Source organism: Thamnophis sirtalis, unplaced genomic scaffold (assembly GCF_051295495.1).
Source record: "Thamnophis sirtalis isolate CommonGarterSnake01/CBP01778 unplaced genomic scaffold, rThaSir2_p1.2 scaffold_6, whole genome shotgun sequence".
NCBI classification, from domain to species: domain Eukaryota; kingdom Metazoa; phylum Chordata; class Lepidosauria; order Squamata; family Natricidae; genus Thamnophis; species Thamnophis sirtalis.
This window is the reverse complement of record NW_028261386.1, coordinates 6596118-6613872: the sequence shown is the minus strand read 5'-3', so window position 1 is coordinate 6613872 and position 17755 is coordinate 6596118. Positions and strand designations below refer to the sequence as shown.

General features: G+C 45.9%; 1 protein-coding gene across 3 annotated transcripts in view; it reads left to right on the top strand.

Annotated features, from left to right (window-relative positions):
- Positions 1-17755, top strand: part of AKAP1 (A-kinase anchoring protein 1) — a 74159-nt gene that overhangs the window by 17075 nt on the left and 39329 nt on the right. The window lies entirely within an intron of this gene.

Sequence of the window (17755 nt, the reverse complement as noted above, 5' to 3'; positions counted from 1 at the left end):
AATTCCCTCGCTCCTAAATATTCCACTGTCAACTGTCAGCTGTATTATAAGAACGTGGAAGTGTTTAGGAATGTCAGCAACTCAGCCACGAAGTGGTGGGCCATGTAAACTCGTCCAACATCAGTGTGTGACCTCACAAATGCGCTTCTGGAAGAATGGTCACAAATTCCCATAAACACACTCCTGAACCTTGGGGACAGCCTTCCCAGAAGAGTTGAAGCTGTTATAGCTGCAAAGGGTGGACCGACGTCATATTGAACCCTATGGATTAGGAATGGGAGGTCACTTACAGTAAGTTCATATGCGAGTAAAGGCAGGTGAGCGAATACTTTTGGCAATATAGTGTATGTGCTTCAGTCCACCAGTACTAAGTGCAATTTGTCTGTACACACTCAGTTTGAACCTGCAGGTAGAGCTGATGTTACTCGCTTAAATGGGTGTCATTGGAGTAACCCAATTACGGGTTTGTGCATTTAATAGATTGAATTGGTTTCTCCCTGGATGAGTAATACATATCTCCCAAAGAGGCACTTGGCAGAGAAGACCATTCTGTGTGCGTCACATGCTCAGCCATAATCCAGAGATTAACAGCGTGATTGGGTTCACACAACAGTGAGAGTGTCTGGCTTTGTCTGCTGATTGAACCTAGCATTTATTTCCCATAATGCAGTGTCTCCCAACCTTGGTAGCTCTAAAGCAGGTGGACTTCAACTCCCAGAATTCCCCAGCCAGGTGGACGGACTTCAGTTCCCAGAATTCCCACAGGAGAGAGAGCAGACAGAGCTGGAAAGGTGGAGTTAAACGAGTCATCAGCCTAGAATTATTATATGCTCACAAACGGTCCAAACCCAGCCCCTCTTGAAGTTCGTTGACCTTTATCTGGCGCCAATTTAGCATTGAACTTTAGCTGACTAGTTTCTTGTGCATGGGCTTGAGCAATAAATCTTCTGACTTTTACTTAAAATAGGATCCTGATTCTTTGAGCCTGACAATTCCCCAACCAGGCGTATGGACTTCAACTCCCAGAATTCCCTAGCTGGCTAGAGGAATTCCGGGAGTTGAAGTCCACCTGCCTTAAAATTGTGATGGCTGGGAAACTCTACCATAGAGGTTGCCCTGTGGTGATGGGCTGTCCTGGCTGAGGATTATGGGTGTGGCAACCCAGCACATTATGGGTGTGACATCCCAGCACATCAGAAAATCAAGGTGGTGTAGATCAGTGGTCCGTGAGAAAATTTTGGCGGTTTGCAGAAAAATTATTTGCATTTTTATAGTGCACTAAATCAGGGGTCCTCAAACTACGGCCCCTGGGATGGATATGTGCAATGAACATTTCTGTTTCTGCAGAGAGTCTCCCTCTTCGGGGTCCTTTTGTGTGGGCAGAGGGGGGCAGAAGTTCCAACTTGGGATCTGCTTCGACCTCCAGGTGTGGGGCTTTGGGTGAAGGCTGGAGGGAAGCACCACCGGTGGCGAAGAGCCAGAGGGCCTTGTTCCAGTGGGGCTGCATCATGGCCTGGAACTGGCTGACCATCTCATACCTCTGAGCCTCCAGGCGCCAGTACCTGGCCTTGCGCTCCTGCAAGTCTTCCCTCTGCTTGGAAAGCCTATGCTTCTAGTCCTCAGTGAGGTGCTTCTACTGAGCCTCCTTCTCGGTCAGATCCAATTTGCAGTGAGCCCCCTGTTTCGCTCTTCCTCATGGTGGCTGCTTAGCTCCAACAACTGCTTCCTGTTGGGGCCCTAAGGAGCCTGGGTGGGAAAGCGAGGAGGGGCTGGGAGGGGAGGGGCAAGTAGAGACTGGCGAGACGCCCCTCAACATGAGTGACGCCGAGTTGCCCCCGCCCACCCAGTCACATAACCACCTAACCACACCCACCCAGCTGGTCATTAGGCAGATCATACTAGTGGTCCGTGGGATTTAATATTATGAATTTAACTGTCCCTGAGGTCCGAAAGTTTGGTGACCCCTGTTGTAGGTCACTCTGGAGCACTTGCAGTCAGAATGTCTATTTCCAGTGAGAAGGGGATGGAAGTGGAAAGGGAATTTCTCCTTGAGTTGAAATTAACTTTCTTTTAATTTCCTCCTGCCACCTGTCCCAAACTCCCAAACTTATTTGGCAGCAACCCCCCCAAAAAAGTGCTAATTTATTAAAGTATTTGCTTGCCTACTTCCTGCCTCCTCTCCTCTGCCATATTTGTTCATTGCCTTGGGTTTTATTTATATAATTCAGGGCAAAGTGCATTTGAGGTGCAATTGAGTCGTTGGGTAAGCCTTTTATTTTTTATTTTTTTATTTTTTTAAAAAAAAAACTTCTGCCTGAGATTCACAAAGCTCTTCTGTCAAAGGAGGGTTTTCTGTTCAAAACAATACTCAAAGGTTGCATTTACAAGTCTTGCTTGGCGGAGAGCCTGAGTAAATATATTTGTAGAATACTTAGGACTGTTAATGATCAATGGAACTGGGTGGTTAAAACTAGCCATAGTTGAAAGGACCGAAGATGTACTCATTGTTTAAATGCTGAAGTTGGAAGGAGGTAAAAGTGGAGTGCCATTATCCTATATCAGGGGTGGGGAACCATGGTACTTTTATGATTTGTGGACTTCAACTCCCAGAATTCCTGAGCCAGCCATGGCTCAAGCCATTCCTGCTGGCTCAGGAATTCTGGGAGTTGAAGTCCACAAGTCACAAAAGGGCCAATATTCCTTTCCCTGTTCTATATTGTCCTTTTTTGAGGAAGGGACAAATATGGCAGTTAGGGAATCACAGTTTTGGAATTTGAATTTGAATTGGATTTAATAAAATTTATACGCCCAATCCCGTAGAACTCCGGGCGGCTTACAAATACAAAAATAAAGTCAAAACTAAAATATAGGGGAAAGAAAAGATAGATTTAAAAACAACACACCATACACTCAGTTCTGGCTGGGGCTGGACCGTATTTTGGGGTCAATAGCCCCAGGCCTGCTGGAACAGCCAGGTTTTAGTGGCTTTTCGGAAGGCCGAGAGAGTGGGAAGGGTCCGGATCTCTGCGGGTAGCTCGTTCCGGAGAGTTACAGAATGCTCCATTTTTTTCTGGACCACCTTAAACCTTCCAGTATTTCAGCTTAGTGACTTGTGGTACTGAGGACAGGTAGTCCTTGGCCTACGACCACAATTGAGCCCACAATTCCTGTTGCTGAGCGAGACATTTGACAAATGAGTTCTGCCCCATTTTATGACCTTTCTTGCCACAACTGAATCGCCTCAGTGGTTAAGTTAGTAACATGGTTGTTAAATGAACCTGGCTTCCTCCTTGAGTTTGCTCGTCAAAAAGTGGCAAAAAGTGATCACATGACCCCCCCCCCCAGGACCCAGCGACCATCATAAATATGGGTCAGTTGCCAAGCACCTGAATTTTGATCACTTGACCATGGGGATGCCGCAGTGGTTGCAAGTGTGAACAATGGTCATAAGTCAGTTTTTCCTGGGCTGCTGTAACTTTGAACGGTCACTAAATGAACTGTTGTAAGTTGAGGACTACCTGTACTTCCCCTGAGCCAGGTGTGGCTTGAAGTCTTCTTGGAATGGGTCATTCATGAAGCATACCTGTTTGTTCGTTCTGGAACATCACATTCGGTGCACACGGAGCCACTTCTAGATTTATTTCTAGAAATTATCACCAAGCCCTAGAACAGTGATGGCTAACCTTTTTCTCCTCGCGTGCCGAAATCATGTGTGTGCGCATGGCAGCACGTGTGTGCATGCCCACACCCATACTGCAATGCTTCCCGCCCCCTATGCATGCCTGCATGACCCCCCCCTGCGCTCCCCCTCCTCCTGCACATGCATGCGACCCCCCCCCCCCCCGTGCTTCCCCGTACATGCACGCGACCACTCCATGCCCTGTTTTGGGCCTAGCAGGCCTCCCTGAAGCTTCCCGGGAAAGAAAATGGGCTTCGGGTGGCACCACTCCCCCACACTCCCCCCACCCCCCGTGCGTGCACACGTGTCTCCCGCATGCACAGTAGAGACCCCCAAATCAGCTGGCTGGCAGGAGGCGTGCACACATGGGCAGTGGAGCTGAGCAGGACGACAGCTTGCATGCCTGCAGAGAGAGAGGCAGCACATGTGCCATTGGTTTGCTATCACGGTCCTAGAATGTTATACCTGTAATTTTTGACTTACGACTGTTCGTTTAACAACAGTTCAAAGTTACGATGGCCTTTGAAAAAGTATTTGCACTTACAACCATCGCACCACCCTTACAGTCATGCGATCACAATTTGGGTGCTTGGAAACTGGCTCACTTTTTCAACAGGTTGTCTATATTTTGCACACAGACACACACAAAAGCTGGGTTTTAATTTGAAATCGCTGCCTTATGCAGTTCTCTTGATTTGTTTATGTTCTGTTCCTTCCCTCCCTCCTATACTTGAGTCCTTCAACTCCATTAAACTTCTACTGCCAGAATCCCTAGACTAAGACTACTATGGGCTTCTGGGAGCTGAGGTCTGTTGAGGGATTGGGAAGAAACTGTTTCTGACCAGCTGTGTTTACTAATGTTTCCTACAGGATCCAAAGTAGGACAGTTTGAATCCAGATTTTAAATTCAGCTGCGTTAGAGGAGGGTGAGAATCTATAGGCCAAGCCTCCAGCCGAAGGGCTTAATTAAGCAGGGTTTCTTTTTTAGACTAAATCAAAGTACCCTAATTTTTTTTGTTGTTTAATTCTGAGTAGGCTACCAAGTTGAATCCTCTCTTTCAAAACCACCAGCCTTCTGTGTGGGCTTATAAGGCAGCTCCTGTGCCTTTTACTGTATCTATTTTTAGCTTGGAAAAAGATTCCTTGGCCCCTTTGATTTAGGATTTAAAGCGGCCAGTGCCCAGTGTGCTTCCTCGCTAATTTGGCTGTCATGTGCAATGATATCGCTAAGTTGGGGTGAGAGGCTGTGCATTCTTTTTTTGTAAATTTTTATTTTTTTTATTTTAAAACAAACATTTCATCATTTATCAATCAGTGTGTCGTCTTGAGTACAAATTTTTTGTGTGTCATAATAATTATAGCTTACCACCAAATTCTTTGTATACACCTGTTCTTATTTTAACATTACAACTTGACATATCTCCTATTATAACATTTCTCTTCCTAAATTATTTAATTTTATTCTTTTTATCCATATTCATTTTCTAACCAATGATAAAATAACCCCTATGTATTATAATAATCAGATTCTTCCTTTCCTTTAATTGCTAGTGTTAATCTACTCATTTCTGCACAGTCTTAATATTTTCTCAATCACATTTTCATCTTTAGGGATTTCTGCAGCTTTCCAATTTTGTGCAAAGACAATTCTAGCCGCAGTTATTACATGAATAATCAAATATACATTTTCTTAACTATATTTCCCTGGTAAGATACCCAACAAGAACAATTCAGGTTTTAAGTCAACATGTTGCTGCGTCATCTTCTCCAACCACATTTGAATTCTTGCCCGCTATTTTTTCGCTTTTGTGTGTGCATTTTTATTGGGGCATCCCAATTTAGTTTTTTCTGTACCCCCATAACCTTGGTGGCCCAGCTTTCATTGCCCGGAATAAGCTTGGCATTGACAAGAAGTTTGGACACTTTGGTGCCATGAAATGAAAGACGCAAGAATAAAAGTCACCCGTTTCAGTACTGTTGTGACTTCGAATGGTCACTGAATGAATGGTCGTAAGTCAAGGACTGCATGTAGTCTTTTCGGAGGAAGATGAAAAATTCCAGCTCTAAAAGTAAGCTTCCCTTCGCATGCGCAACATTTATTTATTTTTTATTTATTTATTAGATTTATATACCGCTTCATAGGGCTTTTGGCCCTCTCTAAGCGGTTTACAAATTTTTTAGCAAATTGAGTCAGCAACCTGCCCTCACAATCTGGGTCCTCATTTCACCCACCTCGGAAGGATGGAAGGCTGAGTTGACCTTGAGCCGGTGAGATTTGAACCGCTGAACTGCAGATCACAGTCAGCTGAAGTGGCCTGCAGTACTGCACCCTAACCACTGCTCCACCTCGGCTCAACAATCCTGTTTATTAGCATCCAGGTTTTCTTTTCTTTAGTACCCTGAAAATAAGACCTCCCCGGATAATAAGCCCAATTGCGTTTTTGAGCGTATGCGCTAAAATAAACCCTCCCCTGAACATAAGAGCTCCCCGAAAATATTTAAACACATGCCGGTCCCCGCCATTTCTTCTGGTTGCTTGCTGCGCAAACAACGAGGTGAGGAGAGGCCGGGGGAGGGAAGGGAGGGGCCCCATGCAACCCACATGCCCTTACCTAATGGCTGCTCCTTCAACCCTAGCCACCGCGCCCCTTCTATCACGCTAATAGCTGCTGCAAAAAGAGCAGCAGGCCCAGCGACACGCAACACAGCAGCAGCCATGGGGTGACCATGCTCGCCGCCTCCTGCACCTTAAAAATAATAAGGCCTCCCCAAAAATGAGGCCAATCGCTTATTTTTTTGGGGGGGGGGGAAATAAGACCCTGTCTTATTTTCAGGGGAAACACGGTTAGTGAAGTCCAGTTTCCTTCAAGGCAAGTTGAGCTCCTGGTGGCTTCAAAGAGAAAGATTCCATGGTTTCCTTGCAAACCGTATGGATGTGGTTTGCCATGGTCATTTCCATGGATGGTTTTATTTTATTACCCAGTTTACCCTACTTTCTTGAGGTTTTTCTAGTGGTCTCCCATCCATGGGGTGGTAGTTAGCTTTTGAGAATGGCTAGTGCTGCCACCTAGTCAGTGATTGTGGTGATTGTGGGTGCACCTCGGTTCGCCCACATAACACCTATCCTCCGCGAGCTGCGCTGGCTACCTGTTGACCTCCGGGTGCGCTTCAAGGTGCTACTTACCACCCATAAAGCCCTTCATGGTAGTGGATCTGCGTACTTGAGAGACCGCCTCCTGCCAATTACCTCCTTGCGACCTATTAGATCGCATAGATTAGGCCTCCTCCGAGTTCCATCCGCCAGTCAGTGTTGACTGGCAACCACACGGAGGAGAGCCTTTTCAGTAGTAGCTCCGACCCTTTGGAAGGATCTCCCCGTGGAGATTCGTACCCTCACCACCGTCCAGACCTTCCGCACAGCCCTCAAGACCTGGCTATCCCGTCAGGCCTGGGGATAAAGATCGTAATCTGTCCCCACCCGAATGATGAATGAATGTTGTGTACTATTTTTACTTATGTATTGTTTTATGTTTACTGTTTTGTACCCCCCTCCCTATATTTTGTAAGCCGCCCTGAGTCCCCTCAGGGAAAAGGGCGGCCTATAAATAATAATAAAACTAAAAAACTAAAAACTAAAACTAGTCAGTGGTGGGTTCAGGATTCACCCACACGCACGTCCCAAGAGCACACATGCATTGTAGCTGCAAAAGTTACTTCTGCAAGCTTCGGCGACGTTCCCGCTGCTCGCGGAGCGTCGCGCAAGCGCTGTAAGCACCGACAGCTTTAAACCACGGTAAGGAGCGCGGGCGGGTGGGTAGACCCTCTGGAGCACCATGGAGCACCATACCGGAACGGTATTTGGTGCTCCGGGCAGGCTCCGGTATGCCCGTACTGGGGCGTACCGCCTGCAACCCACCATTGCACCTAGTAGTAGTGTTCTGTATTGATAAAAGCAAATACAGTAGTCCTTGATTTACGGCCAGTCATTTCATGACTGTTTGAAGTTACAACAGAGTAAAAAAAAAGGTACTTACGCCCCATCTGCTTGTACCATCCCCTTGGTCATGTTTAATCATTGGCAACCAGCTTCCATTTATGATCAGTTTCCCATGGTCATATGATCAAGCTTTGTTCTTTTCATTCTGTTTTCCAAGAGAGAGAAAAAAAGGCCCTTTGGATAAGCTGGATTCAAACTTATGACCACATGGTTTGCTTAACGACCGTGGTGACTCAATGACCATCAGAAAAACAGCCCTAAAATTGAAACTTGTCGTGTGGTGACTTGACTTACAACTAAAAGTCAGGGCTCAATTTTGGTCATCGGTGGAGGACTGCTACCTGCATGGCATACATTTCTAGATAATTTTGCTATTATTACCAGAGTTGGAGTTTCAGAGGCCAATTTGCATTTTGAACACGTCGCTGTAGCATATATTTATGTTCTTAATTAAAACAATAATGGGTGCAGGACTAGACATGACTGAACCTCTTCTTACAGCATGAGTTCATCATCACCCTAAGGTTGGGTTTTGGCTTAAGTTAGTTAAATCATTAAAATTCAGCCATTCTGATTTGTAAAGCAGGATTAGTGGTTTAAGAGACAGCATTACTTAACCTCATCAACTTTTAAAATATCTGGACTTCAACTCCCAGAAGTTTCTGGGCAGGCTGGCTAGAGAATTCTGGGAGTTGAAGTCCAGACATTTTAAAGTTCCAAGGTTGAGAAATGTTTCCTTAAACCACTAATCTAGCCGATCCAGCTAATTATGGGTTTTCATCACACATGAAAGCAATTTGCACTCCCAAGATTCATTTTATCTCAGAACAGTTCTGTATTCTGCAATTCTTAAAGGCACAGAGGTAACTTCCCTCCTCCCCCCCCCAAAGTCACCGTAGAAGATCAGTGATTTTGAAAGCTTTTCGGCCTTAACAATTTCTGTGTCTTCATAGAAAAACTTGAAAGGAGCAAGTAAATGCCAATACTGAAAGCTTTAAATAGATAAGCCCAGCAGCTAAGTTCCTAGCTTTAAACCTATTGCATCTTGTGAAGTGTTATTTTTTTAAAAAATTTAATTTTTCATTCCATGATTTCAGATTGACATCCTGGATTCTCTTGTAAAAAAAAAGCATAAATGTTAGGGCTGAGTATGCTTTGAAAATGATCAAGAAAGGTCTTTTTGGATCTAGCTTTCCCACTCTTTCATTGAAGCAGCCCAAGTTTACTCCTGCTCTCATGCCAGCATGAGGTAACAGAATAACAGAGTCGGAAGGGACCTTGGAGGTCTTCTAGTCCAACCTCCTGCTCTAGCAGGAGAGACACTATGCCATTTCAAATTAATGGTTATACAACCAGTTTTTTAAAACATCCCATTGTTGGAGCACTCACAACTTCTGGAGGCAAGATGTTCCACTGGCTAATTGCTCATACTTATGACGGCTGCAGTGTCCCAGGGTCATGTGATTTTTGTGGTCCGCCAGCAGAGCGGACAGTGAGGAGGTTGGGGAGGAAGATGGGCCAGTCCTGGAGTCTGGGGAAGGCTCTGGTGAGGGCTCTGCGTCGGAGGCAGAGAGGGGGCCAGAGCCATATGCCAGTTATCAGCTGCCTTAAGAGTCAGACATCAATGGGGCAGAAGAACAGCTGGAGTCTGTTCCCAGTGTGCGCATGCACAGAGTTGCCAGACGAAGGGAACAGCTAAAGAACAGGGGTCGACTTGGGAGTAAGGCCACAGCTGGACGATGAATGGCCCCCTCCCAGAGGAAATAAAAGAGGAGCGAAAGGGGAGTTTGCAATTAGTTCACTTAATTGGCCCTCTGAAACTCCTTGCCAAGTTCTGCAGCTATCGGCCTGTCAGTTCTCCAAGCCAGATAAGGTCTGTGACTGTAAATCCTCCCTTGGAAGACTTTGCTGGATGTGAATGAGCAGAATTCACAGGAAATTAATAAAAGAGTTTTTTTGTTGGGACAAGGAGTTTGCTTCATGCTCTTGGGAAGCCTTACTCAGAACATAGTGTTTCTCAACATTGGTAGCTTGAAGTTGTATGGACTTCAATTCCCAGAATCCTCCCTCGAAAGACTTTGCTGGATGTGAATAAGCAGAATTCACAGGAAATTAATAAAAGGGTGGTTTTTTTTGTCGGGACAAGGAGTTTGCTTCCTGTTCATGGGAAGCCTAGGTCAGAACAGTGATCATCTTTTGCAACCTTCTGACATGCAGAGTCAATGGGGAAAGCCAGACTCACTTAACGGTTGTGGGCATAAGTGGAGAATCACCTATAATTGCATGACACTAGGAAAAAGCAAACTCCCTAGGAACTTAATCCATGCAGAATCTTACTAGAATTTAGCAACATAAATTTACGGCTCGAATTGTGATTGTAACTGCGGGATTAGCTGTATTGGTTTTTCAAGATTACCAAATACTTTTCAATATTTTTTCAATACTACCTAATGCGTGCTTGTGTTTCTCTCCCTCTTCGCAAGCATTGGTTCCTCTCTGCCTGTTTTCACACGCAGGAAAATGGTATTTAAGCTATTCCACTCGATGGAAGGCATCATGATTCCCTGAATGTTGGACAACTAGCAGGTGGGGACGAAAGGTTTTACGCATCCACCTGAATTGCTATTTTTCTACGCAGAGGGAAGTTTTCTGTTCCGAACATTCTGCGGTGGGCGTCTTCCTTCTGCGAGCGAGGCGGAAGATCGAGATTGTGAAGAATTCCTAGAGAGTCTCTCTAACCTTGAGCAATCAGTTGCAATGCCATCTGTGGCTGGGGATTGAGAGCGTATTCTGCAACAGGCTGCTGTCTGAATGGACAGCTGTTTATTCCGACATTCCCAAAAAGGGCCCCATCTATTCTCCACAAGGAAAGGAATGCCAGCCTTGTCTTTTTATAACTCAAAGGGAGTTGTGCACAAGTAGTGACTGTTGGGCAGAAGGCTGTACGAACCTCCTTAAATTCATCTTGGATTTGACTAGAACTAGAGAAATGGGCCTTCTTTTTGCCCAGAACACTTGGTGCACGGTGCACGGATAAAACATGCGCCTCCCTGAAGCTCTCAAATTTCCCTGACATTGACTTGACTTCTGGCAAATTTGCAATAAGCCGGTCACTGCATTGCACATCCTTCTTCATTCTGTGCAGTTGTTAGAAAAAGGCGTGGCCTGCCAAATTACGTTTTTCTTTTGATTTTAAATCTCCAAGCTTTTTTGACTGTACACGCTTATTGGTTTTAATTTTTTAGCCACCGTTACGAATAGCTGTGTATTTATTTATAAACATATACATTTGCAGATAGTCCTTGACAACAACCATTTGTTTAATGATCGTTCAAAGGGCATTGAAAAAAGTGACATGACATGACCATTTTTCATGGTGGTTAGAATACGGTATTACAGGTTAACTTTGCCGACTGCCAGCAGTTCGATCCTAGATTGACTCAGCCTTCCATCCTTCAGAGGTTGGTAAAATGAGGACCCAAATTGTTGGCAGCAATTTGTTGACTCTATGAACTGCTTAGGGAGACCAAACCCCAGGCCATGAGCTGTTCAGATCTGGGCCACAGAAGCAGCAAGCAGTGGGCAAGTGCACCCCCACATGCTCCATTTGCATAAGCAGTGGGTGCACATGCCCATCAATTGCGCAAATGGAGCTGCGCATGCACTTTTGCCAGCCACTCATTTAATGAAAAGAAGGACTAGGGAAGACATGATAGCAGTCTTCCAATATCTCAAGGGTTGCCACAAAGAAGAGGGAGTCAAGCTATTCTCCAAGGCACCTGAGGGTAGAACAAGAAGCAATGGGTGGAAACTAATCAAGGAGAGAAGCAACTTAGAACTGAGGAGAAATTTCCTGACAGTGAGAACAATTAATCAGTGGAACAGAAGTTGCCTCCAGAAGGTGTGAATGCCCCAACATTGGAAGTTTTTAAGATGATGTTGGATAGCCATTTGTCTGAAACAGTATAGGGTTTCCTGCCTAGGCAGGGGGCTGGACTAGAAGACCTCCAAGGTCCCTTCCAACTCTGTTATTTTGTTCTGTTCTGTCAGTTGCCTCTTGAAAAAGCACCTTTGGGGGCTTCCCCTTTATTATAAATAACTCAAAGCACTCAGCATACATAATACCCCTTCTTTCTCCTACCGTATTTTTCGGACTATAAGACGCACCAAGATTTTGAAGAGATAATTAAAAAAAAAAAGGTTTTGCACTCTGCAGGCCTCCCAAACCCTCTGCACGCCTTGTGTTTTGTGAAAAACAGGGCCTACACAGAGTTTGAGAGGTCTGCAAAGTGCTCCTGGGGGCTGGAGGGAGGGAACGAACAAAAAATGCCCCCCTTTGATTGCAAAAAATGGGGCATGCATAGGCTTTGGGAGGCTTGTAGTGTGCTCCTGAGGGCTGGGGGGCATAAACGAGCAAAAAACGGTCTGTTTTTTGCTCATTTTTGCCCTCTCCAGGCCCCAAGAGCACTTTGTAGGCCTCCCAAACCCTCTGCATGTCCATTTTTGTGGAAGGGGGGCGGATTGGGAGGCCAAAAATGCTGCATTCAGTGTATAAGGTGCACCCAGATTTTCACCCTCTTTTTGAGGGGGAAAAGGTGTGTCTTATACTCCGAAAAATACGGTATTTTCCTCACATCAATTCTATGAAATGGGTTGGGCTGAGAGAGAGAGGGACTGGCCCAAAGTCACCCAGCTGGCTTTCATGCCTAAGGTGGAACCAGAACTCACAGTCTCCTGCTTTTCTTTCATGTGGAACCATCACCTCTTCCCCCCCCCCTCCAGTCCGCAAAGATGGGGGAACTCTGGCTTAAGAGAATCCTGTAAAACACCATGAAGCGGTATATAAGTCTAAGTGTTATTGCTATTTTCACACTTAACAACCATTGCAGAATGCCTGTGGTCGAAATATTTCTGCTTGGCAACCGGCTCATATTGATGACGGTTGCAGCGTCCCAGGTCCTTGTGATCTCCTTTTGTAACCGACTGACCCCCAAAATCAGTGGGGAAGCCAGAGAATCACTTAACAACTGTGTCACTAACTTAACAATTGCAGTGATTCACTTAACCACTCTGGCAGTGGAAATTTTGGGCTCAATTCTGGTCGTAAGTCAAGGGGCTTAACCTTTGAGCTGGTGCTGACTCCTGGCCACTTTCTGGACTAGTTGCTGGAGGAAGACTTTCAAAAACAGTTGCTTTGATCTTTTCCTTCCAAAAGCTGGGAGAGAGCGACTGGCCAAGGTCACCCAGCTGGCTTTGTGCCCGATTGTAACTTCAAACGGTTGCTGAACGAATGACCATAACTTGAGGACTATCTGTATTATAAAAACAATATTATCTTTGAGTGACTTTTTATGTTATTTCCACCAATTACCATTGGGAATTTCGTCAAATTCTACTCCGAAAATAAGAGAGGGTCTTATTTTCTTTTGACCCACAAAATAGGCGCTTGGCCTTATTTTTTGGGGAGGGCTTATTATTTTTCTATATTCAAAGATTTTATTTCTTTTAAAACACAAATATTTCATCATTCGTCAATCATTAAAACATCGAAGTACAATTTTTTTTGTGTGTGTGTGTGTGCCCCTCCCTCCCTCCACCCCCCCTACCCCCCTCCTTCCCCCCCCTCCTTCCCAGAACCCGTACAGGGTATGGATTTTTAACAAACACAGTCTAAAATCTATTGGGGAAAAAAATAAAGAAATTAATGACATTCTGCATTGACCTTAGCTTCTTCTTACTGAACTAACTTTAAACAATTTAAATCATTTCTGATCTTAAGCATAGGCTAACTGGAATTTCTTGGTCCCGTATTTATTTTGTATATAGCTTATTATTTTTCAAATGCAGGAGGCACTAAGCAGGGTCATCTCATGGCGGCTGCTGTGTTGCAGTATTTTCAGGGAGGGCTTATTTTCAGAGGAGGGCTTATTTTAGTGCACTCACTCAAAAGCCTGATTGGGCTTATTATCCAGGGAGGTCTTATTTTCAGGGAAACGGTATATTACCAGGAATTACTTTGGGAGATTTTTCAGTATATGTTAGAACAGGGGTCCCCAACCCTCGGGGCATGGCTGACTATGGGGCCATGGCCTATTCGGAACCAGGCTATGAGAGAGGCGGGCAAGGGTCCTAGTTCCCCACCCCTGCTCTGCCTGGAACACATTCAGTAAAGAGAAGAGCATCATTATCTTCTCTTTCGGCATGCATAAGCGCACCAGTGTGCTGTCTCACTGTCTCCATTTATCTGAATTTACTTCCTTCGTTCATGTTTATGTTCATACCTATACCTGTCATCTTGTACATGTTTAACAAACAAACAAATAAATAAATCATGTCAGGGACTTTTTACAGCTCTGATTTTTCCGATATTCACTTGGAATTCAGCTTCTTGTAATTTAAATCTGCTATCCAGTATCCCACATCCTGGAATAAGAGAAAGGTCCAGACCTCCGCTGTGAAATCCTGTCGTGTATCTGAAGAGTGCCTATTGTGTTTCTCCTTCAATCATTCCTCAAGGTTAAATTAAACCCACTTCTGCCTGCCTCTCCTCTATGACTTAGTTCATAATCCTCTGATCAGCCTGATTTCCTTTCTTTGAACCAGTTCCAGTTTCTCTAAATCCTCCTTTAAGTGGAAAGTCCAGAAGTGGGCATAGGACTGAATGTGGGTAGCAAACCAGAGTCAAACGATTGTTTAATTGTCATTTGGAAATGATGCTTTGTTGGATATCTCATCCCATTTGTGGCTTATATTCGGTTTGCAATCAATCTTAATTTTCCCTAAGTATCGATAGCAAGCTCAGTAACACCCTGCCTTTGATTTCTGTTTTCTAATGCCGTTTCGATTTGTCTTCACATTGCCTTTTATTACTTTCAGCCAATTTATCTACCAAGATGGTTTTTGAATTGGACTGTGAGAATACAGGGAGTCCTCATTTAGTGAATTTCCCCATTTGTATTTGTATTTATTAGTTTGTCAAACATGTACAAGATAGCAGGTATAAATATAGACATGGACATGAACGAAAGAAATGAATACAAATAAATGGGGACAGCAGGACAGGGACGGAAGGCACGCTGGTGTGCTTATGCACGCCCCCTTTACGGACCACTTAGGAATGGGGTGAGGTCAGTGACGTGCGGTGAAGCTTATGGCTGGTGAGGCAAAAAGAAAGAGAGCGGCTTTTGACACACACACACCCGCAGCAGCTATGTCCGAAATAGAGGCGCCTCGCGCCCCGCAGCTATGTCCGACCCAGCTGCAGGGCGCCTCTATGTCAGACAGAAGCGGTGGGGCGCTTTCTTTCGGCTTTTGCCTGCCCCGCAGGGCAAACACTTCCATCTTGCAGGCACTGGAGCCGCAGGTCACCAGGAGTACGTCCCGCCCGCAGCAGAAGAGCGCCGGTTCCTGCCCAGGCTGGAGCGAGAGCCGCGGAGGCAAAAGGCGAAGAGGGGTGGGGTGGGGGTGTTCCAAGAGGTCCCCTCCCCTTTTTACACTCCGCAAGCCAGGCCCGCAGTGGCAAGAGGCTCAGCTCCGCTTCTATCCCCTCCCCTCTGCTCCAGAGAAGCCGGCCGCAGGCGAGTCTCCGCAGCCCCGGTTCCCTCTCCAAGCAGCCCTAGGAGGAAACGGGCCAGCCCCGCTTCCCTCCCCGGACTTTCCGGCAGCGGAGGACCCGCATTCCGCTCCCTCTTCCAAGCCCCGAGTGGCCAGTCTTTCGCCTCTGCGGCTCTCGCTCCAGCCTTGTCCGGGCTCCTCCTCGGCAGGCCTGCCGAAGCTCTGGAAGAAAGTGGCGGGAGCCGAGGCTGGCCACTCGGGGCTTGGAAGGGGGAGCGGAATGCGGGTCCTCCACTGCCAGAAAGTCCGAGGAGGGAAGCGGGGCTGGCCCGTTTCCTCCTAGGGCTGCTTGGAGAGGGAACCGGGGCTGCAGAGACTCGCCCATGGCCAGCTTCTCTGGAGCGGAGGGGGGGGATAGAAGCGGAGCTGAGCCTCTTGCTGCTGCGGGCCTGGCTTGCGGAGTGCAAAAAGGGGAGTGGGCCTCTTGGAACACCCCCACCCCACCCCTCTTCGCCTTTCGGCACTCACTCCAGCCTCGTCTGGGCTGTGGGCTCCTCATTTGAAGAAGTCAGCTTTTTTTTACCACTTTAAATATTCTTCAGGGATTCAGGGAACTATTTCTGTTTCAACTAGTGAACCAACCAAATAATACATACATGTTGCAGTGAAGAGCGAGCCTCCTCCTTCTCCCCCACTCCTCTCTCCTCTGAAGCGCGCCTTCCGAAATGACCCGCCCAACGTAAGCATGCTCAACTGCCAACCAGGCATGATTCGCTGCTCCCAGATCAGGAGATGGGAGAATCAGTGCCTCCTATGCATACAAATTTTTTTGCTTTTTAACCCTTTCTTAACTTTTAAAAGGCGAAAAATTCCTTATGCAAAAGAGGCCCCGAGTTCTCTCGCCTCCTCCTATAGTTAACACTGAGAGCAGACACCAAGCCACTGTGACTTGGAACCTGGTAGCAACTACCCTGGCTTTAATTATTTTTTTTTAAAATTCTTTAAAATTCTTTCCTTTTCCTGAGGAGACTGGTGAGGCCCCGCCTCCCTTGCCTCTAGTGATTGCACGTCCCTGGGTGAGGTCCATGGTAGACAGTTTAAGGTTGCAGCTGTGAAGGTTTGAGGATGTAACAAGGGAGTCAGGTAGAGCATTCCAGGCATTGACCACTCTGCTGCTGAAGTCATATTTTCTGCAATCGAGTTTACCTTGAATTTGTACCAATTTTTTTTGCCCGTGTATTATTGAGCTTGAAGTTGAAGAAGTCATTGACAGGTAAGACGTCGTAGCAGACAATTTTGTGTACTGTGCTTAGATCATACCGCAGGCGGCACAGTTCCAGATTGTCCAATCCCAAAATTTCGAGCCTGGTGGCATAGGGAATACTATTGTGAGTAGAGGAGTGGAGTACTCTTCTTGTGAAGTACCTCTGGACTCGCTCGATTGTATTAATGTCCGATAGACAGTGTGGATTCCTGGCAGCCGAGCTGTATCGGAGAATTGGTCTGGCAAAGGTTTTGTGTGCCTTCGTTAGAAATACAATGTTACTACAGAAGAAGCTTCACAAAATTAGGTTAACAACTCTTAATGCCTTTTTGGCAATGTTGTTACATTGCCAAAAAGGCAATGTTGGTTCACAGTTACAACAGTGAAAAAGTAACTTTATGGCCCATCCTCGTATTTACAACCTTTGTAGGTCTGTAAAGCCAAGTGAGGATGGAAGCAGAGTTCCAGATCAGTTTGTTTAACAACCGAGTTGCTGGTCCCAATTGTGTTCCCTAACCGAGGGCTACCTGTATTAGTTGTCTTTCTCTCTCCTCACTCTCCCTTACTACCTTGTGTTATGCTGTGGCTTGATTTGTGGAAGAAGACAGGGCTAGAGGTTGCTTTTAGAAGGAAGAACAGGCTATAAATGGGTATGGATTTTATTATGGGTATCAGGACTGATAGGAATTAAGAGATAATTTAAAGATGGGCTTCTTGATGGAAATGGCGCGGTATGCTAATGTTTTGTTTAAGTCAGTGTGTTGTGGCCCACCAGCAGAGCTGGCATCAGATGCAGACAGTGAGGAAGTGGTTGGGGAGAACATGGGCCAGTCCTGGAGTCTGGGGAAGGCTCTGATGAGAGGCAGAGAGTGGGTCAGAGCCGTATGCCAGTTATCAGCTGCCTTCAGAGTCAGACATCAGTGAGGCAGACAAACAGCTGTTCCCAGTGTGCGCATGCGCAGAGTTGCCAGATGAAGGGAACAGCTGAAGAACATGGGTCAACTTGGGAGTAAGGCCATAGGTGGGTGATGAATGGCCCCTCCCAGAGGAAGTAAAAGAGGAGCGAAAGGGGAATGGAGTTTGCAGGAGACAATTAGTTCACTTAATTGGTTTGTGACTCCTTGCCAAGTTTTGCAGATATGGGCCTGGCAGCTCTCTGAGCCAGATAAGGTCTGTGACTGTAAATCCTCCTTTGGAAGACTTTGCTGGATGTGAATGAGCAGAATTCACAGGAAATTAATAAAAGGGTTTTTTTGTCGGG